General features: G+C 46.6%; 1 protein-coding gene across 1 annotated transcript in view; it reads left to right on the top strand.

Annotated features, from left to right (window-relative positions):
• SCD5 (stearoyl-CoA desaturase 5) overlaps positions 1-14,567 on the top strand; it is a 148,058-nt gene that overhangs the window by 24,171 nt on the left and 109,320 nt on the right. The window lies entirely within an intron of this gene.

Below are 14,567 nucleotides of genomic sequence, written 5' to 3'. Positions count from 1 at the left end.
TTTGCTGGCGTAGAGTTGCTCATAGTATGTTCTTGTAATAGTTTGTATTTCTTTGGTGTTAGTTGTGATCTCTCCTCTTTCATTCATGATTTTATTTATTTGGGTCCTTTCTCTTTTCTTTTTGATAAGTCTCGCCAGGAGTTTATCAATTTTATTAATTCTTTCAAAGAACCAGCTCCTAGTTTCGTTGATTGCTCTATTGTTTTTTTGGTCTCTATTTCATTGATTTCTGCTCTGATCTTTATGATTTCTCTTCTCCTGCTGGGCTTAGGGTTTCTTTCTTGTTCTTTCTCCAGCTCCTTTAGGTGTAGGGTTAGGTTGTGTACCTGAGACCTTTCTTGTTTCTTGAGAAAGGCTTGTACCGCTATATATTTTCCTCTCAGGACTGCCTTTGTTGTGTCCCACAGATTTTGAACCGTTGCATTTTCATTATCATTTGTTTCCATGATTTTTTTCAATTCTTCTTTAATTTCCCGGTTGACCCATTCATTCTTTAGAAGGATGCTGTTTAGTCTCCATGTATTTGGGTTCTTTCCAAACTTCCTCTTGTGGTTGAGTTCTAGCTTCAGAGCATTGTGGTCTGAAAATATGCAGGGAATGATCCCAATTTTTTGATACCCATTGAGTCCTGATTTAGGACCGAGGATGTGATCTATTCTGGAGAATGTTCCATGTGCACTAGAGAAGAATGTGTATTCTGTTGCTTTGGGATGAAATGTTCTGAATATATCTGTGATGTCCATCTGGTCCAGTGTGTCATTTAAGGCCTTTATTTCCTTGTTGATCTTTTGCTTGGATGATCTGTCCATTTCAGTGAGGGGAGTGTTAAAGTCCCCTACTATTATTGTATTATTGTTGATGTGTTTCTTCGATTTTGTTATTAATTGGTTTATATAGTTGGCTGCTCCCACGTTGGGGGCATAGATATTTAAAATTGTTAAATCTTCTTGTTGGACAGACCCTTTGAGTATGATATAGTGTCCTTCCTCATCTCTTATTATAGTCTTTGGCTTAAAATCTAATTGATCTGATATAAGGATTGCCACCCCTGCTTTCTTCTGATGTCCATTGCATGGTAAATTCTTTTCCACCCCCTCACTTTAAATCTGGAGGTGTCTTCGGGCTTAAAATGAGTTTCTTAGAGGCAACATATAGATGGGTTTTGTTTTTTTATCCATTCTGATACCCTGTGTCTTTTGATTGGGGCATTTAGCCCATTAACATTCAGGGTAACTATTGACCGATATGAATTTAGTGCCATTGTATTGCCTGTAAGGTGACTGTTACTGTATATGGTCTCTGTTCCTTTCTGATCTACCACTTGTAGGCTCTCTCTTTGCTTAGAGGACCCCTTTCAGTGTTTCCTGTAGAGCTGGTTTGGTGTTTGCAAATTCTTTCAGTTTTTGTTTGTCCTGGAAGCTTTTAATCTCTCCTTCTATTTTCAATGATAGCCTAGCTGGAGATAGTATTCTTGGCTGCATGTTTTTCTCGTTTAGTGCTCTGAAAATATCATGCCAGCTCTTTCTGGCCTGCCAGGTCTCTGTGGATAAGTCAGCTGCCAATCTAATATTTTTACCATTGTATGTTACAGACTTCTTTTCCCGGGCTGCTTTCAGGATTTTCTCTTTGTCACTAAGGCTTGTAAATTTTACTATTAGGTGACGGGGTGTGGGCTTATTCTTATTGATTTTGAGGGGCGTTCTCTGAACCTCCTGAATTTTGATGCTCGTTCCCTTTGCCATATTGGGGAAATTCTCCCCAATAATTCTCTTCAGTATACGTTCTGCTCCCCTCTCTCTTTCTTCTTCTTCTGGCATCCCAATTATTCTAATGTTGTTTCGTCTTATGGTGTCACTTATCTCTCGAATTCTCCCCTTGTGGTCCAGTAGCTGTTTGTCCCTCTTTTGCTCAGCTTCTTTATTCTCTGTCATTTGGTCTTCTATATCACTAATTCTTTCTTCTGCCTCATTTATCCTAGCAGTGAGAGCCTCCATTTTTTTTTTTTTTAAAGATTTATTTATTTATTTGACAGAGAGAGATTACAAGTAGGCAGAGAGGCAGGCAGAGAGAGAGAGGAGGAAGCAGGCTCCCTGCTGAGCAAAGAGCCCGATGCGGGACTCGATCCCAGGACCCTGAGATCATGACCTGAGCCGAAGGCAGCGGCTTAACCCACTGAGCCACCCAGGCGCCCGAGAGCCTCCATTTTTGATTACACCTCGTTAATAGCTTTTTTGATTTCACCTTGGTTAGATTTTAGTTCTTTTATTTCTCCAGAAAGGGCTTTTATATCTCCCGAGCGGGTTTCTCTAATATCTTCCATGCCTTTTTCGAGCCCGGCTAGAACCTTGAGAATTGTCATTCTGAACTTTAGATCTGACATATTACCAATATCTGTATTGATTAGGTCCCTAGCCTTCGGTACTGCCTCTTGTTCTTTTTTTTGTGGTGAATTTTTCCGCCTTGTCATTTTGTCCAGATAAGAGTATATGAAGGAGCAAGTAAAATACTAAAAGGGTGGCAACAACCCCAGGAAAATATACTTTAACCAAATCAGAAGAGATCCCAAATCGTGAGGGGGGAGAAAGGGGATAAAAAGAGGTTCAAAAAGGAAGAAAGAAAAAAAAGAGAAAAAAAAAAAAGAAAAGAATTAAAAAAAAAGAAAATGAATAAAGAAAAATATAAAAAAGAAAAAATATATATATTAGATAAACTAGTTTAAAAAAACGTTAAAAAAGAAAAGGGTAAAAATTAAAAAAAAAAATTTTACCCAAAGGCGAGAAAAAAGAAAAAAATAAAAAAGAAAAAAATGAAAAAGAAAAAAATTAAATTAACTGCAAGACTAAAAAAAAAAAAATCACAGGGAGAAAGCCATGAGTTCCGTGCTTTGCTTTCTCCTCCTCTGGAATTCCGCTGTTCTCCTTGGTAGGTGAATTTGGTCTTGGCTGGATTTCTTGTTGATCTTCTGGGGGAGGGGCCTGGTGTAGTGACTCTCAAGCGTCTTTGCCCCAGGTGGAATTGCACCGCCCTTACCAGGGGCCGGGCTGAGTAATCCGCTCGGGTTTGCTTTCGGGAGCTTTTGTTCCCTGAGCGCTTTCCGTAGAGTTCCGGAGGACGGGAATACAAATGGCGGCCTCCTGGTCTCCGGCCCGGAGGAGCCGAAAGCCCAGGGCCCCACTCCTCAGTGCGCCCTCAGAGAACAGCGCCCAGTTACTCCCGTCTGCCTGACCTCCGGCCGCGCTCCGAGCTCACCGAGCCTGCGACCGGTTCAAGGTAACCCCGAGCTGAGAGCTCACTCCTTGGCTCCGGCTCTGCAGCCGGCTTCCCTGCGCTAATACCTGCGAGCTCTGCGACACTCAGACACCCCCGATCCTTCTGTGACCCCGCGGGACCTGAGGCCACACTGTCGCCGCGTGGGCTTCACCCCGGCTTAGCCTCTGGAGCGATGTCCCTCCGTGGAGCAGACTTTTAAAAGTCCCGATTTTGTGCTCCGTTGCTCCGCCGCTTGCCGGGAGCCGGCCCCTCCCCCGCAGTCTATTTCCCATCGCTTTGGATTCACGTCTCTGCCTTCCTACCTTTCAGAAAGTGGTCGATTTTCTGTTTCTAGAATTGCTGTTCTTCTTCTCTTCGATCTGCCGATGGATTTGCAGGTGTTTGCAATCTTTAGATAAGCTATCTAGCTGATCTCCTGCTAGCTGAAGTAGTCTCAGCCTGCTACTTCTCCGCCATCTTGACTCCTCCCCCTCCTCTACCAATTTTGCACTGAAGCTCAGAGTCCAAATGTAAAGACTCACAGCCCCACGTTGGGAGCCATATGATAAAGTTCTAGAACCTAGGTGAGGTTCGGTGGGATGAGGTCTGGAGCCGATGACCAAGTAAGAATTCTTGAGACATCTTTGGTGCAAAATGGTGGTTTATTAAAGCACGGACACAGGACCTGTACTGTTCCCCTGGGTTGTGTGTAATCTGTGTTGTTTTAAACCACTGTTTTGTGGCAACAGTAAGAAACTATTGTAATCACTGAATTTAAAACTGTGCCCCAGTCTGCACCCTGGTGCCCCTTCTCCCCCATCATTGCTTTACTTTTCTCTCTAGAACTTTTGCCAGTGAACCAGACTTACTTGTTGATTGCTTCTCCTACTACCTTCACCCTGGAGAACGTAAGGTCCACGAGGGCAAGGATTTCTCTCCTCTGTTCACTGGAGGGTTCTAGAACGGTTCCCAGCACAGAGCAGGTGCTCAGTAACTATGTGCTGAATGAATGCTTCCTTATTTCCACCCGTTCCTTATTGTCACCCGTTCATTTCTTGCTTCAACCAACTTTGCTCATGATAGGGCCTGGGAACTAAGAGGCAGTCAAGATAGGCCTTTGCCAGTGAGAGGATCAGTATCTGAGGAGAGAGAGAAACACGAGTGTCTCTAATGAAAGGTAGTTAGTGCTACAGTGGAGTGACCCACTGAGGTGCTGTAGAAAACCCAAGGAGGGAATCAGTGCTACATTCCTGGTTGGCATAGACCAAGAAGTCACTCAGTAGGTCCGCACTGAGCATCTACTTTGGGCCAGACTCCGTGGTCAGTCTTGAGGATAGAGCCGTGAGCAAGACCGATACGGGCGGCTCTGGAGGCACATTCGACACGTGCTACCCCGACGGCAAAGGACAGGCCCAGGGGGCACCTGGGGGCCGAAGGGGGGACCCGCGTTCCTGGTGTGAGGCCGGAGGAGGCACGGAGGGCTGAGGCCTGGGGTGTTCAGGCCGTGATGGGCTGTTCGGTCTGGTTCCCGGGAAGGCTGTGGCGTGAGTGAAACCAGAGAAGAAGGCGGGGCTGAGACCACGATGGGCAGGTCATGCCGGAGAGTTTGCATCTGATCGAAAGAGCGGCCCGTGGGCGCCGTGAACGATGAGACCCGCTGACGCAGTGGTGGTGGTGGCAGAACCATGCGGTCCGGTTTGCAGAGGTCGCTGTGGAGGTCACTTGGGCGAGGGACTATAAAGGGTGAACGTGAGAGGAGGGAGCCCGGCTAGTTCTGCCGAGAATTCCTGTTCCGTCCGTCCAGGTCTCCAGCCTCCCGTCTTCCTCTGAGGCCTGAGGACGGACTCGCATGGGCTGCAGCACTGACTTCTGGCTCCGTTCACGCAAGTTCCAAGACCCAGAGGGAAGGAGGTCAGGGCATTTATTCTCCCCCTTCTTTAAAAAGATTTCATTTGTCAGAGAGCGAGAGCGCGAGAGAGTGAGCACAGGCAAGGGGAACAGCGGACGGAGCAGGCGGAGGGGAGGCAGGCTCCCGGCTGCGCGAGGGGCTCGCACAGGACCCGGTCCCACAACCCTGGGACCATGACCTGAGCCAAAGGCAGGCACTTAACCCACTGAGCCCCCCAGATGTCCCGAGGGTGTTTATTCCTCTGGCTCCCTTTCTTCTGACTGCAGGATGGCCGAGGCCGTGGCCCTTCCTGTAAGGCTACAGACCCTCCGGCAGCTCCGCTCCCAGGCTGCGGCCCGCCGCCTTGGTGACTGCCGCAATGGCTCCCCCCTTGCTGACCCTTGTGGCACCCTTGGTGGCTCCCGTGGCCCTGCCCCCACCGTTGTGTTCTTAGTCGCCCCTTTCCAACGCGCCGTGTGTTTCCTGCGGGGACCCTGGGGACCCTGACTGACCTATGAGTCTGATTCAGGATTCCAGGTGGGAGCCAGTGCGGCCAGGGGAATTGCAAGGGTCATGAGGTGGGAAGAGCAGAGGCTTCAAAGGAGCAGCTTCCTTTCCTCGAACACCTGCCATGTCCGGCACCGTTCCAAGTGTGTTGCAAATTAACTCATTACCCCTTACAAAATGCCTTTATGTTGGTTACTGTGTATCAGCCCTATTTTAGATAAGGAAGCTGAGACCCAGAGAGGCTGGCAAAGTTGCCAGGGTTAGACAGGCCACATGGGCTCCCAAACCCTTCGGTCACTGTTTAGTCCTGTCGTCCTCCTGTGCAGGAGGGATAGAAGGAAACGGATGGGTTGGAGGTTCTCAGGCCGCTGGAGGAAGGTCGTGCCATGAACTGAGAAACGCAGCAGGCAGAGCTTTGGACTGGAGACCCGCGTTCTGCAGTGTGCAGAGGACGCCTTTCAGCCAAGTGGAAGGTGCTTTTGAGACATCCGTCCCCGAGGGACTTGTTTTGACCCCGCTGGCGAAATTGGACAGACATCACGAAAACCAACCAGCAAATCCCCCGAAGTCAGGGATTGGGGAGGGTTGGCCTGGGCGCTTCTGCGGCTCCCACTCACTGCTGCTCCAAAGCCCGGAGGAGCACCTTAACCCCGTAAGGCTGCGGGACAGAGGCCGGGCCACCCAGCATCACTGCTTTTCCTTTCCACCCCCAGAGCGGCTTGCTTATGCAGGGCTGCCTTTGCTGTCAGGGAGGAGAGATCAGCCATCGGGGCCATCCGAGCCCTGTGGGGGCGTTCAGGTTTACAGTCCGAGCCAAGATCTGTAAGTGATTGGTTTTGTTAAGTCTGCACCCAGACCTCCTGAGCGCTCACGCCGGGCCTCGTTGGACAGGTGCTCCCAGAGGAACTCCAGGAGCTCCGAGACGGTGTCGTGAAGGGCCTGTCTCAGGAGAACGGCATTAGGGCAGGAGGTGGGGGACGGCATTTACTTCATCCGAAGGAACTGAAGGAAGGTGGGTGAATCAGACTGTTTCCATGCTTAGTAACGGAAACTAAAATCAAGTTAGCAGAAAGGCGTGTATTAGCTCAAGGAGCTGGGGAGGTCTCATAGGAGACGTGGAGGAACTTCGGAAACTTAGACTTGAGACCCTGGAAGTCAGCCTTGAGGCCACCAAGCCCCCTGAGGTCTCTCAGCTGTGGCTGTTTCTGTAGACGGGTTCTCGGTGTGAGGAGAGGAGGAGCCCAGTGACTGCGTGACAGACCAGTTAGCATCTCCTCAGCTTCTCTCCGAAGCGGAAAGTGAGAGCCTTCTCTCGGAATTTATGTTTCGTTCCCAGGGCAGGGCTCTGAGTACCATTTTAGGGTCACGCGGAGAGAGACCCAGCCCTCCCAGCTGAGGCTCCAGACACAAGTGACACCGTCCTAGACCATCTGAGACCAGAAGTCCCACCCAGACAACCCCCAGAATTGTGAGAAATGGTAAATTGTTGCTTTGAGCTGCTGGGGTTCGGGAAGGTGGTCTGTCACGCAGTCACAGCTACTCAGGCAGGTGAGGCGTTACCGACAAAAGTGGGGGCTGCCGTGGTTGGGTTAGGGTGAGGGTTAGGAGCTCCTCCTACGGCCAAGAAGCCGCTCTGTAACCAAAGAAGGACTGTGGGAAAGCTTGCCTGGCCGACCGCGGGATGCCTGCCACTGTCCGCGGTCGTGATGCAGGGACAGAAAGGCCTCAGCGTCCTCTGGCCTGTCCTTTCTCCTGCATTCTCAGTCTTGGCTGGTGGTGCCACCGTCCACCGGGGGACACTCGGGCCAGAACTCCGGGATCGTCCCAGACTCCTCCCCTCCCTCAGCTTTCACCTTTGTCACTACATTCTGCTGGTCTGACCATTGAAATCGCTTCCCATGGTGTCCCTGGGTGTCCCTGCATTCCTCAGGGCTCAGGCTGGACCTCGCCTTCCTAGGAGCTCCTGAAACTCCGAGCGGGGCGAACTGGCCTTCCTGAGTGCGCACCTGGGCCGTGTCTCTTAACTCCTTACAAGGCTGCTGTGGTCCTGGGCGTGTCTCCCTGCGTGGACTGGAAGCTTCCTGAGGGTAGGAACGTGTCCCTGCTCATGGGATGTGGCAGATGTGGTAGTGATCGTGCAGCGCAACACGTGTGGAAGTGAACTCCTCTGACGCAGCTTTTTTTTTTTTTTTCTTATTTATTGATTTACTCAGACTCCGGGAAGAATGAACTCAAAGTTCTTGTCCCTGAGAGATTGGTCGGGGGAGGCTGGTCAGCGGTGGACTGCGCTACTGAAGCGCTTCAGGAAGCGTGATGTCAAGGGGGGCATGGTTCTTGCCGTCCGAAGCTTTGACAGCGAGCGCCTCTCCAGCCTCCCCGACCTCTGCGATTTGGAGCAAGTTGTTTATTTTTCTGAACCACTGGTCCCATAGCCACAAAAATGGGATTATTATATTTTCCTTGTGGGGTTGCTGTGACAGTCAGACCCGGTAACAGCTCTAGCACCCAACACATACCTATTCCTCTCCTAGTCCATAGTGAGGCTTAGTTTCTTTTCTGTCCATCTTGAAATGTCACCTGCCTTTGCAGTGTGCTTCCCCAGAAGCAGAGCCTGAAAGAAGGGTTGGAGTGCAAGTAGTTTATTTTGGAAGAGAACCCACGGAGGGGAGGTAAGGGAGATAGAAACGAGAAAGGAGTCCACCCAGGGCGTGTTAACGCATTGGCTACCACTGCGGGCGACTGGGGTTCAGCCTCTCAGGAGACATCTGGGAGATTGTATAGATTAGAACATTCTTCTTCTTCTTCTTCTTCTTTTTTTAAGATTTTATTTATTTATTTGACAGACAGAGATCACAAGTAGGCAGAGGGGCAGGCAGAGGGAGACAGAGAAGCAGGCTCCCTGCCAAGCAAGGAGACGGATGTGGGACTCGATCCCAGGACCCCGAGATCATGACCTGAGCTGAAGGCAGAGGCTTAACTGACTGAGCCACCCAGGCGCCCCAGATTAGAGCATTCTTGAGAGGGAGATGAAGTGGAGGGTGTTTATCCTCCCAAACCTCTGTCCATCGTTGACTGAGGGCGCTTTCGGGGCCATTAGTACCCAGCACATCTGTTCAGCTTGCTGCGCTGGGAAAGCTCCCAGGTGGAGGACGGGGGGTGTTTGCAGTCAGCCGTGGGCACCCCTGTGAGTGGGGAGAACCAGGAGCCCCAGCCAAGCCGCATACCTGAAAGAATATGCATAAATCCCATATTCACACCGTTGCCTCTACTTAGCAAGTATTTTGCTGAATACGGAGGATGGGGTTAATGCAAGTGGGCTGCTTCCTGTGATCGGAATGGGTGGGCGAGAGCTTTAGAAACTGCGTAGCTTTCCTACTGTACTCTGAGGTGTCGTGAGAGCAGCAGTGGGGGGCGGGGGGTGCTTTAGCAGACTCTCAGCGCCAGGCTTCAGCCTGGGGGGCTTTCAGGCACTCCTGTTCCTACAGAGAAGGTGGGGAGGAAAGGGGCCGGGGAAGAGAAAATTTTGTGGGGGAAAATGTCACAAATAGTCTCTTTATATCCGGATATGACAGGAAGTTTACAGTAAGGGCATTGGAAGGAAACAAGTGCATTTTCAGTATTTTAGATATTGTTTTAAGCATTTGGTTTTTGTTTTTGTAGCTTTTATTATTATTTTTTTAATTTATTGCTATTCTGTAATTCAAGCTTAGACTCATATAAAGAACTTTCTGTGCCCTTTGCCCAGATTAACCATGTTTACATTTGGTTTCCCTTCCCTCCTCCCCAATACGTATGTATAAATACATGTTTCTTAAACCAATCAAGAGTGAGCTAGAGACTTTGGGTTGAATTGGTGCACATTTCAGGTTTTTCCCTGTGGGATACTGAAATGCAAGTTAGGGCTCACAGATTTCGAAATTCTATTGATTTTATTTCATTCTGAAAAAAAATCTGATCTTCTGTAAAGTAGTAAAATATTTATGGCCCTTGGAAAGTGCTGCTACTTGCTTAATATCCTTTTCCCTTAATAGTCTGCTGTAATGCAATGGCATTTTATTAATTCATTAACCATCACATTCCTATTAAGAGACAGTGTTGGAACCAGAAGGGATCTTGCAGATTCTTCCAGCTCTGCTTTACAGTTAATCAAACTGGGGACCAGAAAGATACTTCCTTGACAGTCTCAGGGTGGTGGTTGGGTTGGGACCCAGGGATGCTCACTGTAGACAGAATCAGTGCATGTGAGGTGAGCCCGTGGGCTCTTTGAAAGCAGTCAGATCCAGAGGGACAGGGAGACCCCAGCCCTCAATCTCCAGCTTCCATCACACAGCCTGGTTTTCTCCTGTTTCCTGGATTGAGCTTCTGCACAAGATTTTCTGTGAAGAAAGGGCCTTACTATTTAAAAAAAAAGAAAAAAAAAAAAGACCTGGTGAGGGTTAAACTTGGACTCCTGATTAGCCGGGCAGTTGGTTCCTAGCTGGGGTGGGGACCTGGGTCTGCCTCCTCAGTCCGGTAGGTGTCCAGTTCGACCTGCACATCGTGGAGCCTCCTCTCATTTCCTGCTTGACCTCTTCTTTTCAAGGGAAATATCATTGCCCTGGAGGAGCTAGAAGCAAAACTCATTTTAAAAAGGGATTCTTCTCGGGGCACCGGGTGGCTCAGTTGTTAAGTGTCTCCCTTTGGCTCAGGTCATGGTCCCAGGGTCCTGGGATGGAGCCTGCATCGGGCTCTCTGCTCAGCGGGGAGCCTGCTTCCCTCTCTCCCCCTGCTTGTGTTCTCTCTGTCGCTGTGTCTCTCTCTGTCAAATAAATTAAAAGAGATCTAAAAAAGAAAAAAAAAGGGATTCGTCTTATCAAAAAATGACTTCCTTTTCCCAAAGCCCTCTCTCCGCCATTCATCCTTCTTCCGTTTGTACCGTTACACGTACCAAGGTTCCCACGAAATGCTTCTTTGAGCCAGAGCACTAATCCCTTGCCCCAGATTACCGCATTGTCTTCTTAAAATACATTTCATTAGAGATGATTCACACAGCTATTGCTCTGATGGTCCAAACCACCCACCTAAGGAAGCCTCCCCTTCACCCTCCACCACAGAGCTTTATAAAATGACACCTTGTTTTTTATTACCTTATTCTTCCTAATTATTGGTCGCAGTTTTCTTTTTTATCTAATAAGGAATATCATTCTTTATTTGAATTGTTTTTCTTTTTTAAAAAATATTTTATTTATTTATTTGAGAGGTAGAGAGAGACAATGAAAGAGAGAGCATGAGAGGAGAGAGGCCAGCGGAGAAGCAGACTTTCTGCCGAGCAGGGAGCCTGATGCAGGACTCGATCCTGGGACTCCAGGATCATGACCCAAGTTGAAGGCAGTCGCCTAACCAACTGAGCCACCCAGGTGCCCCTTGAATTGTTTTTCTAATAGTTATTTTAGCCCAAAGTTAATTTTCCTCTGTCAGGCAACAGTGTTTCCAGTTTGCAACATCATTGCTATATAGAATGGGCTTTAGTGTCATATAGATTGTAGACTCACAATCTACCATAGACCACCACATACCTCTTGGCCAGTTGTAAGTTTTCACTTTCTTATGTGCAGATGAGAATGACAGTTATGCTATTTATTTTATGGGATTGCTGTATTAAATTATAATCCATAGAGTACTTAGAAGAGTACCTGGCATGTAATGAGTGCCTACAATGTGTAATGTTATGTATTCACTAGTTATTTATTTTTTTTTTTAAGATTTTACTTACTTATTTTAGAGACAGAGTGTGTGTACTGGGGGAGAAACAGAGGGACAAGCAGACTCCATACTCACTGTGGAGCCTGACACGGGGCCCCATCCCAGGACACTGAGATCATGACCTAGCTGAAATCAAGAGTCAGATGCTTAACTGACTGAGCCACCCAGGTGTACCTCACTCATTATTATTTTTATATAGAAGCAATTTTTGGTTACTCTCAGCCAAATAAGTGGGAAAATTCTAATTTTAAAATACAGGGCTTGTTTTCTTTTCTTATAAGGTTTGCCCTTGAATTATGTACTCGAATTATTTTTCCTTTCAAAAAGTGGACGCAGGGCAGAACGTTTATGCAGCACGTTGTGGGTAACTGATGGAACTTGAGTCGTCTCACCACGCCTGTGGAGTCGACAGCCTGATTGTTGTTGCTGATATTCCTTCTGGTAAATTCTATTATTCTTGTGTGATGTGGGATTTCAGAGTGATATGACCTTCCATGTGTTGTTAGTTTTTAGTGACCACCAAAGAATGAAGAGGAAAGGATAATGCATCAAAGACTATTTTTATAAGAACAGAAAGAGGTAAGGAAAAAGAGAGAAAGCCAGATACGAGACAAAAATATGTAGAAACACCGCACCACAAAAATCTCTGGAGAGTAATGTAGTAAGACTTCTGCTTCCAGTCAAGATGGAGTCCCAGGAATCAGATGTCCCCTCCTGACTGAAACAACCACAAAACCAGACAAAAGGTACAAAAGGGCAGTTTTCAGCAGTTGGGCACTAGGATCCACAGGACTGGGATCCCTGAGAAAAATACACAAATGAGGAGAGCCCTACAGTTGCTGTGGCTTAATGCTACAGGCTGCAGAGCAGGGAGTGGGAACCCAGGTGAAGCCTAGCCACCTTCCTGAATTGAGGGTCTGAAGGTAGGAACTCAGGGAGGCCAGTGTGGCCAGAGTTCACAGAGAAGAGTACCAGAGAGAAGAGAGTTTCACAGAGGAAAGGAGAGCTCTGGGGATGCCAGGAAGGCCTCTCCAGGTGTTCTAAGTAAGGACTGATCAGTGTAGGCATGTGCAGAAACTACCAAAGGTCGGAGAAGGATGACCCCAAAGGAGCAGAAGGAACAATCCCCAGGGCTCACCTGGACCTGGGAGTAGTTTGTGTCCCGCCAGCCATAGTGGGAAGCCACATACTTCGTGGGTCACTGGACAGATTGCTTAGAGATATGGCCTCACTAGGGGGCTAAAATTAGCCCTAGCCTAAATAGAGACTACTCTAGTTCCACCTACCAAAGCTTGAAAAAAAATAAGTAAGCCTTCAGGTATAGAATTTCAGTTTTGCAAAATGAAAAGTGTTCTGGAGATTGGTTGCACAACAGTGAGAGTGTACGTAATGGTTATTAAGATGGTAAAGTTAATGTTATGTGTATTTCAGCACAATTCAAAAGTAAAATAGCCCAGAGGCCTCTGGGTGGCTCAGTCAGTTAAGTGTCTGCCTTCAGCTCAGGTCATGATCCCAGGGTTTTGTCACCAAGCCGTGTATCAGGCTCTCTACTCAGTGGGGAGCCTGCCTCTCCCTCTCTCTCTGCCTGACACTCTGCCTGTCTCTCTCTGTCAAATAAATAAATAAATAAATAAGTAAAATAGATCACATGAAAAAGGAAGCTTCAGAAAGACCAGACTGTTTCCAAATAACTGAAGAATATTTATAGGAGCACAAAAATATCTAGCATGCAACAGGCAATATTTGAAATGTCTGACATCCAATAAAAAAAGTACAAGGTTAGGGGGTGCCTGGGTGGCTCAGTGGGTTAAAAAAAGTACAAGGCATGCAAGAGAAGGAAAATAACACCCATAATCAGAAAAGGCAATCAAAAGAAACAGACCCCAAATGACACTTAACGAAAGAACGATAGTGGACAAGAACACTAAAACTATATCACACGTGTTGAAGAACGTAGAGGAAAGATGGAGCATGAAATGTAGAGACACGGAAGATACTTTATAAAAGACTCAAATTCTACAGGTGAAAAATACAATATCTGAGATAAAAACACTAGGTGGGATTTATGACAGAGTAGATACTGTTGAAGAAAAGATTAGTGAATCTGAAGACATAACAACAGAAACTATTCATAATAAAGCACACAGAGGAAATAAACTGAAAGAAAGAAAAAAAATAGCACCAGTGAGCTGTGAGACAACTTCAAGTGGCCTATTATAAGTGTATTTGGAATCCATAAAGTGGGAATTTTCTCCAAAGTTTCTCCAAAACTATTTGGAGAAATACTATCCAAAATTTTTTAATTTGATCAAAGTGAAAAATCCACTGATTCAAATTCAACACAAGCTCAAAAAATGTGAAAAAAAATCCCTACATAAATTTCAAAGTGAAAAATTTAAAAACTGTAATAATGAGAAGATCTTAAAAGTATCCAGTGAAAACATATCACCTACCTAGGAACAAAGACAAGAAGGACAAGAAACTGCCTGTTGAAAGCAATGCAAGACCCAAGGCAATGGAGCATCTTTAAAGTGCTGGAAGAAAAAAAAGGACTATCAATTGAGAATTCTGTACCCAGAAAAAATATCTTTTGCACACGAGGATAAAATACTTTTGTAGACATATAAAAACCAAGCGAATTTATTTCCAGCAGACCTGCACTACAAGCAATGTTAGTGGAAGTTCTTTAGTTAGATGAACAATCTACCAGTGTAAAATCTATGATCAGCATATCAGATATGGTAAATATACAGATAAATACAAAGGCCTTTTTTCTTATTTTAAAAATATTTTTAAAAGATAATGACTACTGAAAGAAAAAGTAATTGCAATGTTTCTGGGGTTTAAAATACATGTAGAAGTAATTGCACAATGACCAAGAAGAGACGATGCAATAGACTGTTCTAAGATTCTCCTACAATGTGTGAGATGGTTAAAATTACTTGAAGGTAGATGAGGATAAGTTAAGGATGTACACTGTGAACAGTAAAAGAAAAAAGCAAGAGTTATTACCAATAAGCCAACAAAGGAGGTAAAATGGAGTCAGCAAAAATGTTCAATTAATTCAAAGCGGGCAGAAAAAGATTAATGAGAGAGCAAAAAGCCATTGGGGGTGCCTGGGTGTCTCAGTCAGTTAAGTGTCTGCCTTTGGCTCAAGTCATGATCTCAGGGTCCTGGGATT

This window comes from Mustela erminea, chromosome 2, assembly GCF_009829155.1.
Source record: "Mustela erminea isolate mMusErm1 chromosome 2, mMusErm1.Pri, whole genome shotgun sequence".
NCBI classification, from domain to species: Eukaryota; Metazoa; Chordata; class Mammalia; order Carnivora; family Mustelidae; genus Mustela; species Mustela erminea.
The sequence above is the reverse complement of the archived record's forward strand: the minus strand, read 5'-3'. Positions and strand labels throughout refer to the sequence as shown.